The following is a 16878-nucleotide window of genomic DNA, read 5'->3' as shown; positions in this document are numbered from 1 at the left end:
CAGCATGGTAAACTTGATCATATCCGTATCTCTGCAGGCTAAGCGTTTTGTTGCCCAGCAGATGCGTCTCCTGTAACAAGAGAATGTCCGCTCTCTCCCTTTTCCCCAACCTTAGAACTGCGCCTCTCTTAATTTTATCCAGCATCCCCCGCACATTCCAGCTCAACACACGCACAGAGGCCCTAGGAGCCTTCAACCCAAGACTCTCAACCGCCATCCAATCGCAGGCACATCACAGGGCCCAGTAGCGGGCGCAGTGGGCATACACACAACAAAAATGAAGATCTCAACAACATTGTGCCGAACAACTCAGTCTACCCCAACCCCCCCCCCCCCCCCCCCCCAACTCCCATCCCGCCCCCTCCCATCCCCTCCCCCATACTCTAGGTCCCATGCCACCTTGTCTATGATGTTTAAGATCTAAAACCCCTCCTAATATAGGTGTGAGGACTTCGAGAATGTGATCAGAGTTAGAAGTGCTTTTCTCCAGCAAAGATAAAATTGCAGAGAGGATTTTTTTCAATTTAAAAAACAAGTACATTAACCCCTCTGCCCAGCATCCTCATTTACAAGCAATGAATTCAAGGACTTCCTTGCCCTTTTGTCACCTGTCACTGATATCTCTTCGAAAGATAAATATTGCAAGTCAGAAACCAAAGATAAATTTGTAGGTGTGCTACTGTACTTGATTGGCATATGTGTTTGAAATCCTATTCGTGACGGATATACTTCTTTATCTGGATTAGACTCTAGGTCCAACCCTGGAGTACCGGATTTTTCTAGCTGCTTCATCAGTTCAGCATTCTTTTCTAGTTGGATGGCAATGTCTGGTAAAGTAAAATCCTCTGTTTTCGTCTGCCCATAGAATAAGCTGGGTTCTATCCCCCGTTCTATCTTAGGAGAGAGATCACTTACTTTTATCGATAGACAGTCCGGCATGAACCTCTGAGACTCTCTTACATTGTCTTTTGTATTTTCGAAGAGGGTTATCATATTTGCTAATAGAGATAGTGGAATGACTTCCTTTTTTTCGATGTCCTTGCCCTGAGGAAGACATTCTACCTCGACCCTGGATAGGGCTATTTCCATCTCCATTTCCAAGGTATTATCCTCCCCTTCTACTTGCCGCATATCCGTTCTTCTTTCTATAAAAGGGGGTACTACATAACATTCACCCCCATTGTTCTGGCTTATAGTCACAACAGGGTAAAGCGCCTCTGGTCTTATAGATTAACTCTCCACCCTATTCTCTGCTATTACTTTGGAGACCATTGCTTCCTCAACTAAATTCCCCTTTTTTTCTTCTTCTCCATTTTTTTGTCCTGTTCCGCGCTTAGAGCTTGTTCCCCCTTTAGAAAACATTGACTTTACTGATGGGTAAGCCTTCAAAAGTGTTAGATGGTCACCGTTTCTCCGACGACGGATAGTTTTCTGTGGTTTTAGGAAATTTAAGGAGCTCTTTATCACTCTGATTATTGCTTTATGGAGTATCTACCGATTTTGCTTTTGACTGGGAGCGCAGTCGCCTAACTGACAATACCATTGCCTAAGAAACTTAGACACCACTTGGTCTGGGTGCTCCTCCAGTTGTTAATGAGAAGAGGCTGGAGGATGGTGACGATAAAGATGAAGAAAATAGGATGAAACGCACAGCCGTAGATGAAGTGGGAGGGTTAACTCCTCCAAAAATTCTCACATACCACCTTGCCCGGGGCCTGGGCGATTCAGCAGCGGCCCAGCCAGAACCGCTCGCCGACCCCTGTCAGGCAACCGGGGCTATGGTAGCCGTAGCAGTATCTGCGAATTGATGGTAAAGGCTAAGGCAAAGGTAAAGGTAAAGGTAAAGGCAAAGGCAAAGAGAATGGCAGGAGAAGAGGCAGGGAACGACGCAGGGCGACAGGTGTCAGGTGTCAGTCTCCCCCCCTCTTTCGCACCACAAGGGCTTCTGAATAGAGGCGAGCAAGTCCAGGTGCTGCCCACTTGCCTACTCAGCTGCGACTGTTCTCTACTGCTCTCCAATGACCAGACTGTGAATCAGACCAAGGATGTTGCTGTTAGCTAAAATCACCAGCCACTTTGATGATCTTTAAGATTTAAAATTTTGGCTTTTAATGTACTCCGCTCATGGCTCCTATCGCCTTTCCTAATTTATAGTAAGTGGCTCCTGGCTCCTGTCGCATTCAGCTCGAGTGCCCAGTCCAAGTAACTGCCAGTGCTTGCGGCAATATCAGTAACAGTTCAATAGCAGGTAGCAGAAAGCCCCTGGCTCCCACTGTGTTCTGGTATATACTAGTGTTCTGGTATATTCTAGTAATAGTAGTGATATTCCTGTGTCCTGTGTCCTGACCCCACTGGGGGATGGCAGAACACCCAGTGGCAGAGACCGGAAACCACGTCTTGCCCGGAGCACACACAGAATACGGCAAGACGTCCACGAGGCCAGGGGCTAGAAACTGACAAGAGACCCACAGAGGTATAACTGGGCACCGGATCGGGTGCGGGCACAAACACACGGCAGTACGCGGGAGGTGAATGCGAGCGGCTCCTCCTGACTCCACCTCGCTCACCTGCTGACGCCGCCACCTCTCTGTCATTCTTGGCCGCTTGGCCACTGTGAACAGTGCGGTACACTCCGCATCCAGCACAAAGCTCCGGGCTCTCCTCCGGTCTGTCCCGGGTTCCTTGCCTCCACTGGACGAGCTTTTCTTCTACCCCCAAAGCTCCGAGCGAGTTGCGAGTTGCGAGCACACGAGCAGGCCACAGCAGCTGCTCGGCCCAATCGCTACGCCTCTGCCTCCACTTCCAACGGTTTCCGGAAACAAGCGAAAATCAGGTCCTAAACTGTCTGCAGTCAGGGGGACCCTACGTGTTGAGGCTGCAGGCGACTTTGTGGGGTGCAGGAGAAGTTAGTCACTGATGGAGATGAGGTAAGGTTTGTAGAGGAGACTTCAGAGGACTGGTGAGCCACTCTAACTCAGAATTTTTCCCTAACCTGATTGGGTTGAGTCCTTCCATTCAAGATGGAGGATCTCCTAAGGAGGGGGGGTCACCTCGGTCCAGGGCACCTAAGGGGTAACCCCGGCAGGGAGGGGACAAACCTCTCCTGACAACTAACTTTCCTGACGACCTTGCTGCCAAAAGGGGGGCCTGGTCGTGGGGGCGGGCATCTCAACTGCCTCGAGAGGCCCTACCTAGTTAAATAAACAACTAAAGGAGTATCACCATTGGGCCAAGTCAATGGTCCTAAATGGGATGTAGGGAGATGGAGATGTAACAAAAGAAAAATATTCTTTTGTTAGAAGACCCCTCACTCACCAACCTGGTTGGTGACATGCTTCATCATAGGGGTCCTACCCGGACAGCCGAGTGCCATCCGGTTGTGCTGCGACACCCGACTACAGTGGAGCGGGTTTTTTTTGTTTTGTGAATGTGGTGCAAAAAAAGGTGTGATGTTAAAAATTGTCCGAGTATAACTTCTTGAAAAAAACTTTTTATTCCGAAGCAACTGGACAATGTTAAAATCAGTTGTGGGATACTTCTGTTGGCTTAATTGACCAACAGTATCTATGTGAATGTAAAATAAAGGTCTACATGTTTCAACCTGTGTTGGAATCTACCAGGTTTACGTCAGGACCAAGTGAGCGGAACCTGGGCGGTATACACACTCTAAGGTGTATCCAACCCTCGATTCCTAAGACCGAACTGTATACTTGCAGTTGGTGTCCTCACAGCCTTATTAGGCGAGGAGAAACGGAGAAACCTGTGGAAAAAAAGGGAACAATCCCAAACAAACAAATTACGTGCCTGTAACGTAGTGAAGTTTCTCAGTAATCAACATGCTCCATTCGCTCCCCTTCATGCTGGAGAAAATGACCCAAAGAGTACATACTATATGGTGGCAAAAAATGCTGGCACGAGCTGGCGTTGTGATCCAAGTATGCAGGGATTGTAAAAGGTATTTTCAGAAAAAAGGCTCAATTTGCCTGTGATTAAATATCTCACACACTCAAAATCACACTGATCAATATTCGTGAGATAGTGGGTGCGAAAGAACATTTTAGTCACTTTTACATTCTTTTAGAAAAGTGGCTATCAACGCTCGCATACATTGGTGTAAACGTTTTCATAGCATGCATTTTTAATTAAGTTGTCAAATAAAGCATCGTAAATGATGGCGGCGGGAGAGGTGTGCAAGGGCTGAGGGTAAAATCTTACTCAAAATGCGAGTTTTTTATGTTTCACGGGGGCGAAGGATAGGCCTGTTCTGCATGAAACCTGTTCTGTTATTGTAAAGGGCAAGAGGGGGAAACAGACTATTAAAAACAGTTATGGGCCAAAAAACGTGTCTGAGAGAAAATTGCTCGACAACACGTTAAGTACAGTAACCGCTGGTGAATGTGTCTCTATAGCCGGGAAAGAAATCGGCCTCACAAAACTCACAGTTTGTGTAGAAGGAAATAGGCCGTTGTGCCTAAACGCCATCCTGAGCTCCCTGTAGCAGCGGGAGAGTGCGGACGGTGGCGTTAAGAGTCATCGAGTTCCGGGTATGGGCGTGGTTAAGTGTCACGTGGCTGACGTGATGCTAGGATGCTATGGCAACCGTCGAGGCCAAAGGTATGGTGGCCCGGCGGTTCCGAAAGGCATATTATGTGTTTGTACCATTCAATTCCTTTTCCATGGTAAGCAATTGGGCATTTTTAGTACTAGTGAACAATGTAAGCGAATTTTGAATCTGTTAACTGAAATTCACGCAATTCTAGTACTAGTGAAAAATAAGCAAGGGAACAATTAATACTTGTATAAGCTGACACACTGCAAGGTATTGGTAGCGGGTGACAGCTAAGCGTTAGTTGTAAGAGTGGAAAGAGCACAATAATGTTGCTTCGCACTCCTTAAGGGTATTGTAGGGCGTAAGAACAAAAGCGCTAGTTGTGTATCAAAGGGCCAGGTGGCTAATAATGGTCATATAGCAATGATAATCCCAGGTGAAGGTTGTGCACAGTGGGCAGTGTGAAAAGACAGATGTCATAGCCAAAATGAGAGCATATGAGTTTGATAGATCATCTCTGGAGGACTGAACCCCAGGGGATGTTATCATTAAGTCCAGATATATGTGTGTCAAGTCTATAAATCCAGCGCTGTTCTTTCTCAAGAAGGCATTGTTGCTTATTGGGCCCTGTCTGAACCTGTTCAATGACAGTCCACTCCATGTCATTTGGGGTGATTTATTTCTAAAAAATGGTCTGTCAGTTTTGTAGGACTCTTTCTGCATCGGATAGTACTGCGATGTTTGCAAATCATTAGTTTAATCTTTCTGCATGTCATACCCACATATGATTTGTTGCAGGGACATTTGATGAGATAAACGACGTGGTTGCTGTTGCAATTGGTGTGTGCCAATTGGTTCCATGTTTTTCCGGGCTCCAAAGACAGAGTTTTGGTGTTGCTGGTTAGGTGGCATACACTGCAGTCTCTGCAACAAAAGTGGCCTTCACATCAGGGAGCCCTCAGATTCTTGTAATTGACTCGACCTTATTCTGATTCGTGTCTTTAGGCCGGGTATTCACCAGGGAATCTCTCAGGCTACGGGATTTTTTTTATGAAAACCAGGGTTTTTCCCAGTGGAGATTGCCTGTGTTAAGGATAGACCAGTGTTTGTTGATAGACCTAGTCATCAGATTAGATGCTGTGTTAAAGGTTGTTACGCATGTGAGTGGTATGTCTTTATCTGGATTTATTTTGTCTTCCAACAACGCCTTTCTGGGTTGGTTTCGTGCTCTTTTTTGACATTTCTGGATTATCTTTTTTGGATATCCTCTTGTTGTTAGTTTCTCTGTGAGTATCCCAGCTTGTGTATGGTAGTCATTTATTTTACTGCAATTTCGGCGGAGTCTCAAGTATTGGCCATAAGGTAAATCTTCTCTCAGAGGGCGCGGGTGGAAACTCTCAAACCTCAATAGATTATTTTTGGCAGTTGGTTTATGATAGGTTTTGGTTTCAAGGCGGTTATTCTCCTTGGTTATGGTAATGTCTAGAAAAACCATGGTGTCCTTGTCAATGGCGTTGGTGAATTTCAGATTTTGGTCGCAGGTATTGATCCAAATGATACATTCATGGAGTGTTTCTATTGGTCCTTGCCAGATGGCAAGGACATCATCAATATATCTCCTCCAAAAACTGATGTGGTTATGGAATGGATTCTATTCATTCAGAATGAGTTTTTGTTCTAAGTCATAGACATAGAGTCCTGCCACGCTGGGGGCAAAAATGCTTCCCATGGATGTCCCCCCTGTCTGTAGTTTCTTTTCAGTGCAAGTCTAGCACATTCTAGGATGAATGACTTAGGTGTGTTGTAGGTCCATGGACTCTCATTTAGGGTTTTTTCTAGGACTGATATGGTATCATCCTGGGGTATGCTTGTATACAAGCTTTCAATGTCGAAACTAACCAAGATGGTGTTTTCATCCAGAGTGATGTCTTGTACTAGTCTGAACAGACTCTTGGTATCCTGTAAATAGGTGGAAGTTGTTTGTACAAGAGTTTTCAAAAAGAAATCGCAAAACCGGGACAAAGGTTCCAGTAGGGAATCAATCCCGGACACGATCGGTCTTCCGGGGGGCGGGATCTTGCCTTTGTGCATTTTGGGCAGGATGTAGAAATAAGGGATTCTGCCCTCCGATTTGCACAGGAAGTCTGCTTCCTGTTTGGAAATTGTGAGTTTTGTGAGGCCGATTTCTTTCCCGGCGATAGAGACCCATTCACCAGCGGTTATTGTACTTAACGCGTTGTCGAGCAATTTTCTCTCCGACGCGTTTTTTGGCCCATAACTGTTTTTAAAAGTCTGGTTCCCTCTCTTGCCCTTTACAAGAACAGAACTAGTTTCATGCAGAACAGGCCTATCCTTCGGCCCCTTGAAGCATAAGAAACTCGCATTTTGAGTAAGATTTTACCCTCAGTCCTTGCACACCTCTCCCGCCGCCATAATTTACGATGCTTTATTTGACAACTTAATTAACAATGCATGCTATGAAAACGTTTACATGAATGTATGCGAGCGTTGATAGCCACTTTCCTAAAAGAATGTAAAAGTGACTAAAATGTTAATTCGCACCCACTATCTCACGAATATTGATCAGTGTGATTTTGAGTGTGTGCGATATTTAATCACAGGCAAATTGAGCCTTTTTTCTGAAAATACCTTTTACAATCCCTGCATACTTGGATCACAATGCTAGATCGTGCCAGCATTTTTTGCCACCATATAGTATGCACTCATTGGGTCCTTTTCTCCAGCATGAAGGGGAGCGCATGGAGCATGTTGATTACTGAGAAACTTCACTACGTTACAGGCACGTAATCTGTTATTTGTGATTGTTCCCTTTTTTTCCACAGGTTTTTCCATTTCTCCTCGCCTAATAAGGCTGTGAGGACACCAACTGCAAGTATACAGTTAGGTCTTAGGAATCGAGGGTTGGATACACCTTAGAGCAGAGGTCTTCAATCTGTGGGGCGCGACCCCCAGGGGGGTCGTGGAGTCCTGGGAAGGGGGTCCCAGATTCTGTTAGAGCGTGCAGTTCCTTTGCCTTAGTGGCGTCGGGCTAATTGAGGGTGCTCAGGATGGAGGCCTAATTCACACCGAGGTGTGAAAAAACATCCAAGCCTCATTAACAAGTAATGTGAAGTACTCGGGCTTGGGCTTTGGTGTGTCTCTGAAGCTGTTTCAGCCAGCCTCACATACACAAGGGGGGCGAGGTGGGGTGGCTGGGGGAGTCACACAATTCGCATATTGGCCCCAGATGGACAGAATGACGCAGGGCGGCATCTTTGTTTTTATTTTGAGCTGCCGCCATATGCAGACTTTCTGTGCCGTCTGACCCGGCCCTTAGAGTGTTAAAGGGGGAGGGGGGTCATGGTCGAGGGTGTTGGTATGCCTTCCTAAACCCCCACAGATTACTTACCTCCGATTGCTGTAAAAAAAAAAAACGCTTCGCAGCTCTTGCCCTCCGATCCCATAAGTTTCAGGAACAGGGGCACAATGTCCATTCTACCGATCCCGGGCTTTTTACGGTAAGCAGAACGCTTCTTGTGACGTGAACTGTTGAACACGGGAGACAACCCAACCCTGCGACAGGATGTTACCAGCCAGCAGCAACAATTTGGTAGGGAGGAGTGATAAATGTGCAGCTGGCAGATCCCAGCTAAGTTTTTCAGAGATCGAAAAACTCCTGTCATTAATTTAGGTAATGCATATTCATTGCAAAACTGAAATACCAAACTTGTGTAACATTTTCTTTACAACAAAATTAATTTCTAATTTACAGAGCAAAAACGTATATACAGGCTGACACTGAGATAAGACAGCTGTTTTTTGGTATAGATGACATCTGAATTGTATTAAATATGAAAGGAGTGGATGGATAAAGGGTGGATGGATGAAGGATGGATGTATGGATGAAAGAGTGGACGGATGAAGGATGGATGGAAGGAAGGATGTATGGATGAAAGAGTGGACGGATGAAGGATGGATGGAAGGAAGGATGAAAGGGTGGATGGATGTATGGATGGATAAAAGGTTGCATGAATGATGCATGGATGGATGTGTGAAAAGGTGGGGAGATGAATGATAGTTGGGTGGATGGATGAAAGGGTGGGTGGATGAAGGATGAATATATGGATGAAAGGGTGGATGGATGTATGGATGGAAGGATGAAAGGGTGGATGGATGAAGGATGGATGTATGGATGGAAGGATGAAAGTGTGGATGGATGAAGGATGGATGGATGTGTGAAAAGGTGGGGAGATGAATGATAGGTGGGTGGATGGATGAAAGGGTGGGTGGATGAAGGATCGATGTATGGATGAAAGGGTGGATGGATGTATGGATGGAAGGATGAAAGGGTGGATGGATGAAGGATGGATGTATGGATGGAAGGATGAAAGGGTGGATGGATGGATGTGTGAAAAGGTGGGTGGATGAATGATGGGTGGATGAATGGAAGGGTGGATGGATGGATGGATGTATGGATGGAAGGATGAAAGGGTGGACATATGAAGGATGGATGGATAGAAGGATGAAAGGGTGGATGGATGTATGGATGGATGGATAAACGGTTGCATGGATGAATGATGCATGGATGGATGTGTGGAAAGGTGGGGGATGAATGATGGGTGGATGGATAAAAGGGTGGATGGATGAATGATGGATGTATGGATGGAAGGATGAAAGGGTTAATGGATGAAGGATGGATGGATGAAAGGGTGGATGGATGAAGTATAGATGTATGGATAAAAGGTTGCATGGATGAATGATGGATGGATGTGTGGAATGGTGGGGGATGAATGATGGGTGGATGGATGGATGAAAGGGTGGGTGGATGAAGAATGGATGTATGGATGGATAAAAGGTTGCATGAATGATGCATGGATGGATGTGTGAAAAGGTGGGGAGATGAATGATAGGTGGATGGATGGATGAAAGGGTGGGTGGATGAAGGATGGATGTATGGATGAAAGGGTGGATGGATATATGGATGGAAGGATGAAAGGGTGGATGGATGAAGGCTGGATGTATGGATGGAAGGATGAAAGGGCGGATGGATGAAGGATGGATGGATGAAAGGGTGGATGGATGTATGGATGGATAAAAGGTTGCAGTCCGAGGCCTCAGAAATCATCTGCGGCGTACCACAAGGATCCTCACTCAGTCCCACTCTCTTCAACGTATACATGAGCCCCCTCGCGGCCATCGCCCGCAAACACAACCTCAACATCATCTCTTACGCGGATGACACTCAACTGATCCTATCTCTCACCAAGGACCCCAGCACAGCCAAAACTAACTTACACGAGGGAATGAAGGAAGTCGCCGAATGGATGAAACAAAGCCGTCTGAAACTGAACTCAGACAAAACAGAAGTCCTCATCCTAGGTAAATCCCCCTCTGCATGGGACGACTCTTGGTGGCCGGAAGCCCTAGGGAAAGCACCCATCCCGACAGACCACGCACGGAACCTAGGCGTCATCCTGGATTCTTCACTCTCAATGAACAGACAAGTCAGCGCCGTATCCTCTTCCTGCTTTAACATTCTTCGCATGCTCAGAAAAACATTTCGCTGGATCCCCACCGAAACCAGAAAAACAGTCACCCATGCTCTAGTCACCAGCCGACTGGACTACGGAAACACCCTCTACGCAGGTACTACCGCTAAACTCCAGAAGAAACTCCAACGAATCCAAAACGCATCAGCCAGGCTCATATTAGACATCCCACGCAACGAACACATCTCTGGTCACCTTAAAGACCTCCATTGGCTACCCGTCAATAAGAGGATTACTTTCCGACTGCTTACCCACGCACACAAATCACTCTACGACATCGGACCAGAGTGCCTCAACTCTCGACTGTCCTTTTACACCCCCTCCCGCCAACTTCGCTCTTCCAGTCAAGCTTTGGCCACTGTACCTCGCATCAACAAGACCACCATGGGAGGCAGATCCTTCTCTTACTTGGCTGCCAAAACATGGAACTCACTCCCCGCTTACCTTCGCCTAACCCAGAATCACTTAGAGTTCAGAAAGCAGCTCAAAACGTGGATATTTGACAAATAATCCTACTCCCCTTCCTGAGCGCCTTGAAACCCTCTGGGTATGTAGTGCGCTATATAAATGCTATGACTTGACTTGACTTGACTTGAATGATGCATGGATGGATGTGTGAAAAGGTGGGGAGATGAATGATAGTTGGGTGGATGGATGAAAGGGTGGGTGGATGAAGGATGAATATATGGATGAAAGGGTGGATGGATGTATGGATGGAAGGATGAAAGGGTGGATGGATGAAGGATGGATGTATGGATGGAAGGATGAAAGTGTGGATGGATGAAGGATGGATGGATGTGTGAAAAGGTGGGGAGATGAATGATAGGTGGGTGGATGGATGAAAGGGTGGGTGGATGAAGGATCGATGTAAGGATGAAAGGGTGGATGGATATATGGATGGAAGGATGAAAGGGTGGACGGATGAAGGCTGGATGTATGGATGTATGGATGAAAGAGTGGACGGATGAAGGATGGATGGAAGGAAGGATGAAAGGGTGGATGGATGTATGGATGGATAAAAGGTTGCATGAATGATGCATGGATGGATGTGTGAAAAGGTGGGGAGATGAATGATAGTTGGGTGGATGGATGAAAGGGTGGGTGGATGAAGGATCGATGTATGGATGAAAGGGTGGATGGATGTATGGATGGAAGGATGAAAGGGTGGATGGATGAAGGATGGATGTATGGATGGAAGGATGAAAGGGTGGATGGATGAAGGATGGATGGATGTGTGAAAAGGTGGGTGGATGAATGATGGGTGGATGAATGGAAGGGTGGATGGATGGATGGATGTATGGATGGAAGGATGAAAGGGTGGACATATGAAGGATGGATGGATAGAAGGATGAAAGGGTGGATGGATGTATGGATGGATGGATGGATAAACGGTTGCATGGATGAATGATGCATGGATGGATGTGTGGAAAGGTGGGGGATGAATGATGGGTGGATGGATAAAAGGGTGGATGGATGAATGATGGATGTATGGATGGAAGGATGAAAGGGTTAATGGATGAAGGATGGATGGATGAAAGGGTGGATGGATGAAGTATAGATGTATGGATAAAAGGTTGCATGGATGAATGATGGATGGATGTGTGGAATGGTGGGGGATGAATGATGGGTGGATGGATGGATGAAAGGGTGGGTGGATGAAGAATGGATGTATGGATGGATAAAAGGTTGCATGAATGATGCATGGATGGATGTGTGAAAAGGTGGGGAGATGAATGATAGGTGGATGGATGGATGAAAGGGTGGGTGGATGAAGGATGGATGTATGGATGAAAGGGTGGATGGATATATGGATGGAAGGATGAAAGGGTGGACGGATGAAGGCTGGATGTATGGATGGAAGGATGAAAGGGCGGATGGATGAAGGATGGATGGATGAAAGGGTGGATGGATGTATGGATGGATAAAAGGTTGCATGGATGAATGATGGATGGATGTGTGGAAAGGTGGGGGATGAATGATGGGTGGATGGATGGATGAAAGGGTGGGTGGATGAACTATGGATGTATGGATGTATGGATGAAAGGGTGGATGGATGAAGTATGGATGGAAGGATGAAAGGGTAGATGGATGAAGGATAGATGGATGGATGTGTGAAAGTGTGGGTGGATGAATGATGATGGATGGATGTGATGGGGTCTAACAGGTGCATTTATGGTTGTCAAAAGTTGATGATGAGGAGTACCAGTTTCTAGAATTTTTTTTTCGAAAGGGGGTCCTTACGCCTATAAAGGTTTTACAAGGGGGTCTCGGCATCAACAAGTTTGAAGACCTCTGCCTTAGAGTGTGTATACCGCCCAGGTTCCGCTCACTTGGCCCTGACGAAAACCTTGTAGATTCCAACACAGGTTGAAACATGTAGACCTTTATTTTACATTCACATAGATATTGTTGGTCAATTAAGCCAACAGAAGTATCCCACAACTGATTTTAACATTGTCCAGTAGCTTCAGAATAAAAAGTTTTTTTCAAGAAGTTATACTCGGACAATTTTTAACATCACACCTTTTTTTGCACCACATTCGCAAAACAAAAAAACCTGCTCCACTGTAGTCAGGTGTCGCAGCACACCCGGGTGGCACTCGGCTGTCCGGGTAGGACCTCAATGATGAAGCATGTCACCAACCAGGTTGGTGAGTGAGGGGTCTAATAACAAAAGAATATTTTTCTTTTGTTACATCTCCATCTCCCTACATCCCATTTAGGACCATTGACTTGGTCCAATAGTGATAATCCTTTAGTTGTTTATATAGTTTAGGGTCCAGGGGATCAGGAGAACCTCCTTCCACCTTCGTGGAAAATCCCTTACTCTCTTTTTTGTTATTACGAGGCCCTAACTAGCACATCAAAGGGCAGGAAGCCTTTGAGGCTCACTGCTCTGAATGCTGTTCCTGCTTGAGGATGGGTGTGAAGTACCTCCAGCCTTTGTCTTACTGAATCCTTTATTTTCATAAAAAATGGCCGGCCAACACGTTTCGTTCATATACAATGAACTTCTTCAGGTCATAGAGCGAAGTACGGTCCTAGGAGAGAAATTGCACATGTACAGTATGGCTGCGTGGGCTTCCTTGATAAGGGCCAGCATGAGATTAATCTGATATCGAACTAGCAGCAGCCGTCGGCTCAGTTGTGTAGTATATCATATACTATATATCATTGTATATGAACGAAATCCGTCGGCTGGCAATTTTTTGTATCTGGATACTTATGAAAATAAAGGATTCATTAAGCCAACTTAATCAAGACTATATGACTTATTGACAAACTACATTTACTATTGAGTGGTGCACCACTCCAAATTTTGGGTTAGTTCATTATCTGTATCGCAGCTGGCACCCAACGACGGCAGGTGCTGGAGTCGCTTGTGCACACTCAGCAGGATTTATTGTTGAAACAAACACGAAGAGAACACAGCAGGGGAGTGCGGTCACTGTGTCCGCCGTTGTCCGTAACCATACTCAGCTTACCTCCAGCGTTTGTCCCTGACCCATAAGAGCACAAGGGCTCCCACCTCAGGGGGTCAGAAACATGTCTGTTTGAGGCGGGCTTGTGCAGACCAGTCGGCTGAACGAGGGAGTTGGTTGTTTTACGGGGGCATCTCTAAGATGCCCTTTGAGTGCATTTTGTGGCATCAGTAGGGGCTTGTTATGCTGTGGAGTTTGATCCCAAATTCCTTGGTATTCAGTAAAGCCATCATGGAACTGTGGGGTTTGTAATGACAAACTTCCAGTCCATGTACTCAAAATGGCTTCACTGCACTTACAATGCCTGTGAATGGTGCGGACACTATAGGGGCGCATTGCCCATGCAGATGTGCCCTCACTTGTGATAAAGTGCACCCTTCCGCAGAGCTGTGAGACCTGCTAGAGGGGTGACCTACCAATGCCACATAGGCATTGGTAGGTGGGCAATGTAGACTCTGAAGTTTTGTCTGCACCAAAACACAGTCTGCAATGGAAGTTTGCCTGTGTTTGGTGAGGGGTCTCTGAGGGTGGGACAATACATGCTGCAGCCCTTGGAGACCCTCTCTGGTCACAAGGCCCTTGGTACCACTGGTACTTTTTACAGTGGACTTACATGTGAGCCAAAGGTGTGCCAATTGTGAAAACAAAGGCACCGTTTTGGTAAAGAACACAGGCAATGGGAACCTGATTGGCAGGGTCCTAGTGCACACTCAGTCAAAGTGCATCAGATATGAGGCAAAAAGTGGACGGTTATCATGCAAATAATGGGCACTTTGCTACAGCGCATAACCAGTTCTAACTTACATTGATAGTTTGTGCTTCACCATCAATTTACTATACCTCCCGCACTCTCGTAAACAGTCTTGTCGCATCACTTGCCACCCTACATTAACTATAACTTGCCACTCTACTGTGCACTGTGTTCGCCACTCTACTGTGCGCTGTGTTCTAAGAATGTATGTAATTTGAGATATAAGAAGTGTTATTCTGACTGCTGTGATTTCTGGGGGCTAAAACACTCATCACACGCCGATGAAAAGCAGGAGATACACCATCCATAAAGGCATGGTCCCAATCTTTGATAAACTGGGCCGGGCAAGATGGCCGCTGACAGGCCGTAGGGGGAAGACGTGATCTCTCTCCTCTCCCGTGGCTATAGCCTGTGTGCGACACACCACTCTTCTAGGCGAGGGAAAAGGATGAGCGAATCCCCTGAGACCCCCCTGAGATCCCCCCCATGAAGAGTAATGCTTCCTGAAATCAAATTGAAAAAACCCACGGTGAATTTACCTTCAATCTTTAATTCGGGTTCTCCCTCCGGGATAGCGTGGTCAGCCTTGACTTTAAAGGAGAACATCAAAGGGAGCCTGAGCCGTACTCGTCGATTCCTAGAACGACTTGCCGATACGAGTCATTGTTACTGGCATCGCTTAAGGAAGACTGTAATGGCTCCAAAACAGCAGAGAACCGCAAGGGAGCAAAAGGAGGATAAGGAGAAAGCAGTATGCAGCGATCCTGATGCCCCAGCGGCAAATCTACGGACGAAAACAGCCTCACGCAAAATGGAAGAGCGGGATATGGAGCCGGGTAAAGCAGTCGGCAGCAGTGCGCGGTGAACCAAAAAGAAAAAAAGGAGAAACAAAAGGATAAAATTATTGCAAACAGGAGATACAACACTGGTACTAAGACGTCCGAACAGGCAGTGCTAAGACAGCCTACGGTGCTAGATGCGTTCTCCCCTGCTATGGCGGCGGCGGCAGCAAGCACGAACGCCAAGGTCACAGTAAACACTAAATCAGATAAATCAGCGGCTAAAGAGATCACCCAGACCCCGCTTCTATCGGCCTCTGGGCTTTATTCCCCAACGATATTGTAGGAGGAGATTCATTAACGGAGCTACGGATCACTCCGGTACGATGGCTTAGGGCGTGCAGGGGGCGGGACCAGAGACGGAGCATCGGCCAGGACAGGCCCTGTTACACCCCTTGCAGACTCAGCAGATGGAGCAGTCAGAGCAGAGGTCAGGGCAGACTTCGCTTCAGGCCGTGCAGAACGATGCAGAGCGATTAGAGGGGCACACGCAGTACCGAGGAACGAGATTCAGGGCTCTGATAGTGTACCCGCTGCCTCTCAGATTCCGGCGACCTCTGTGACATTTCAAATAACACAGGTAACGCAGGAACAGGGGGAGGACCAGTGTAATGTGGAACTGACACAAGAACATGATAAGGAAACAGGAGCAATAATGCAAGTCAATACTGGGGACACAATCTATACATTAGATGCCGTGGGTATAGAGGAGCAAGATGGAGGCGGGGAGATATTGTCCGTATTAATGGTGTCTCAGACTGATAAGACTGTGCTAGATTCTGATTTACATTCTGGGGTACTACTCTAAACTCTGGCCTAAATCCCGGCTCACCTTGCGATGAATGTTTCTATTCGCTTAATGAGGGTGGCGATGAGGAGGAAGGGGCTGTGGGGGGGACTGAAACAGGCTCAGAGTCAACTAATGCCTCAAGAGGTACAGACATAGAAACTGAATCACTTGCTTCTGGATTAGACTCTGATATTTCAGATAGCTCAGATGTGAGGGAAGATACAGTTCATAAACCGCCTTCCAGACGCAAATCAAAGAGCCTTGCGAGAAAGCGACGGAGTAGATCTAAAAGCGGTGCAAGTCCCTTACAAGTACAGGTTGTAAAAAGACTGGATTGGGACTACTCCGCGACATCACAGCTGTATCAAGAGGCAGCGGGCTCCATCCCAATACAAGATCAGTCACAGAGACAGACTCCAGGTCAAGGTCAAGATTCACTTGCATTTGAAATGATGTACTCAATGTTGAAGCAGATTCAGGTGATGGCTAGAGTGGAGAGTCGTAGAGCGAGACAGGAGAGTAAGAAGATACAAGGGTCCCTTAGGAAGGTTAATAAACTGTACACAGATCTAGTGGGAAGAGTCACTGAGGTGGAGGAAAGAACTGGTAATTTGGAGGATGAAGTTAATAAATGGCAGGACTTCAAACAGGATCAAGAAAAAACGACATCAGATGTTTTGTGGAAACTTGAAGATTTTGAGAACAGACAACGAAGAAACAACATAAGACTACTGGGTGTGGCAGAGGGGAAGGAGGGGCAGGACGTGAGGCCATATGTAATTGAATTACTCAGAGGTGCATTGCCGGATATAACAGGCTGGAATTGGGAAAGCGAAATACAGCGCGCGCATAGGTTCCCATTTGTACAAAGTAAGGGTAATATGACTGCCAAACCTAGAGCAATACTTATATATGTTG

At 46.5% G+C, this 16878-nt stretch overlaps 1 protein-coding gene across 3 annotated transcripts in view; it reads left to right on the top strand.

Annotated features, from left to right (window-relative positions):
• LOC147685008 (uncharacterized) overlaps positions 1 to 16878 on the top strand; it is a 2279237-nt gene that overhangs the window by 192383 nt on the left and 2069976 nt on the right. The window lies entirely within an intron of this gene.

Source organism: Lissotriton vulgaris, chromosome 10, assembly GCF_964263255.1.
Source record: "Lissotriton vulgaris chromosome 10, aLisVul1.2, whole genome shotgun sequence".
Lineage (NCBI taxonomy): Eukaryota > Metazoa > Chordata > Amphibia > Caudata > Salamandridae > Lissotriton > Lissotriton vulgaris.
This window is presented reverse-complemented; position numbering and strand designations above follow the sequence as displayed.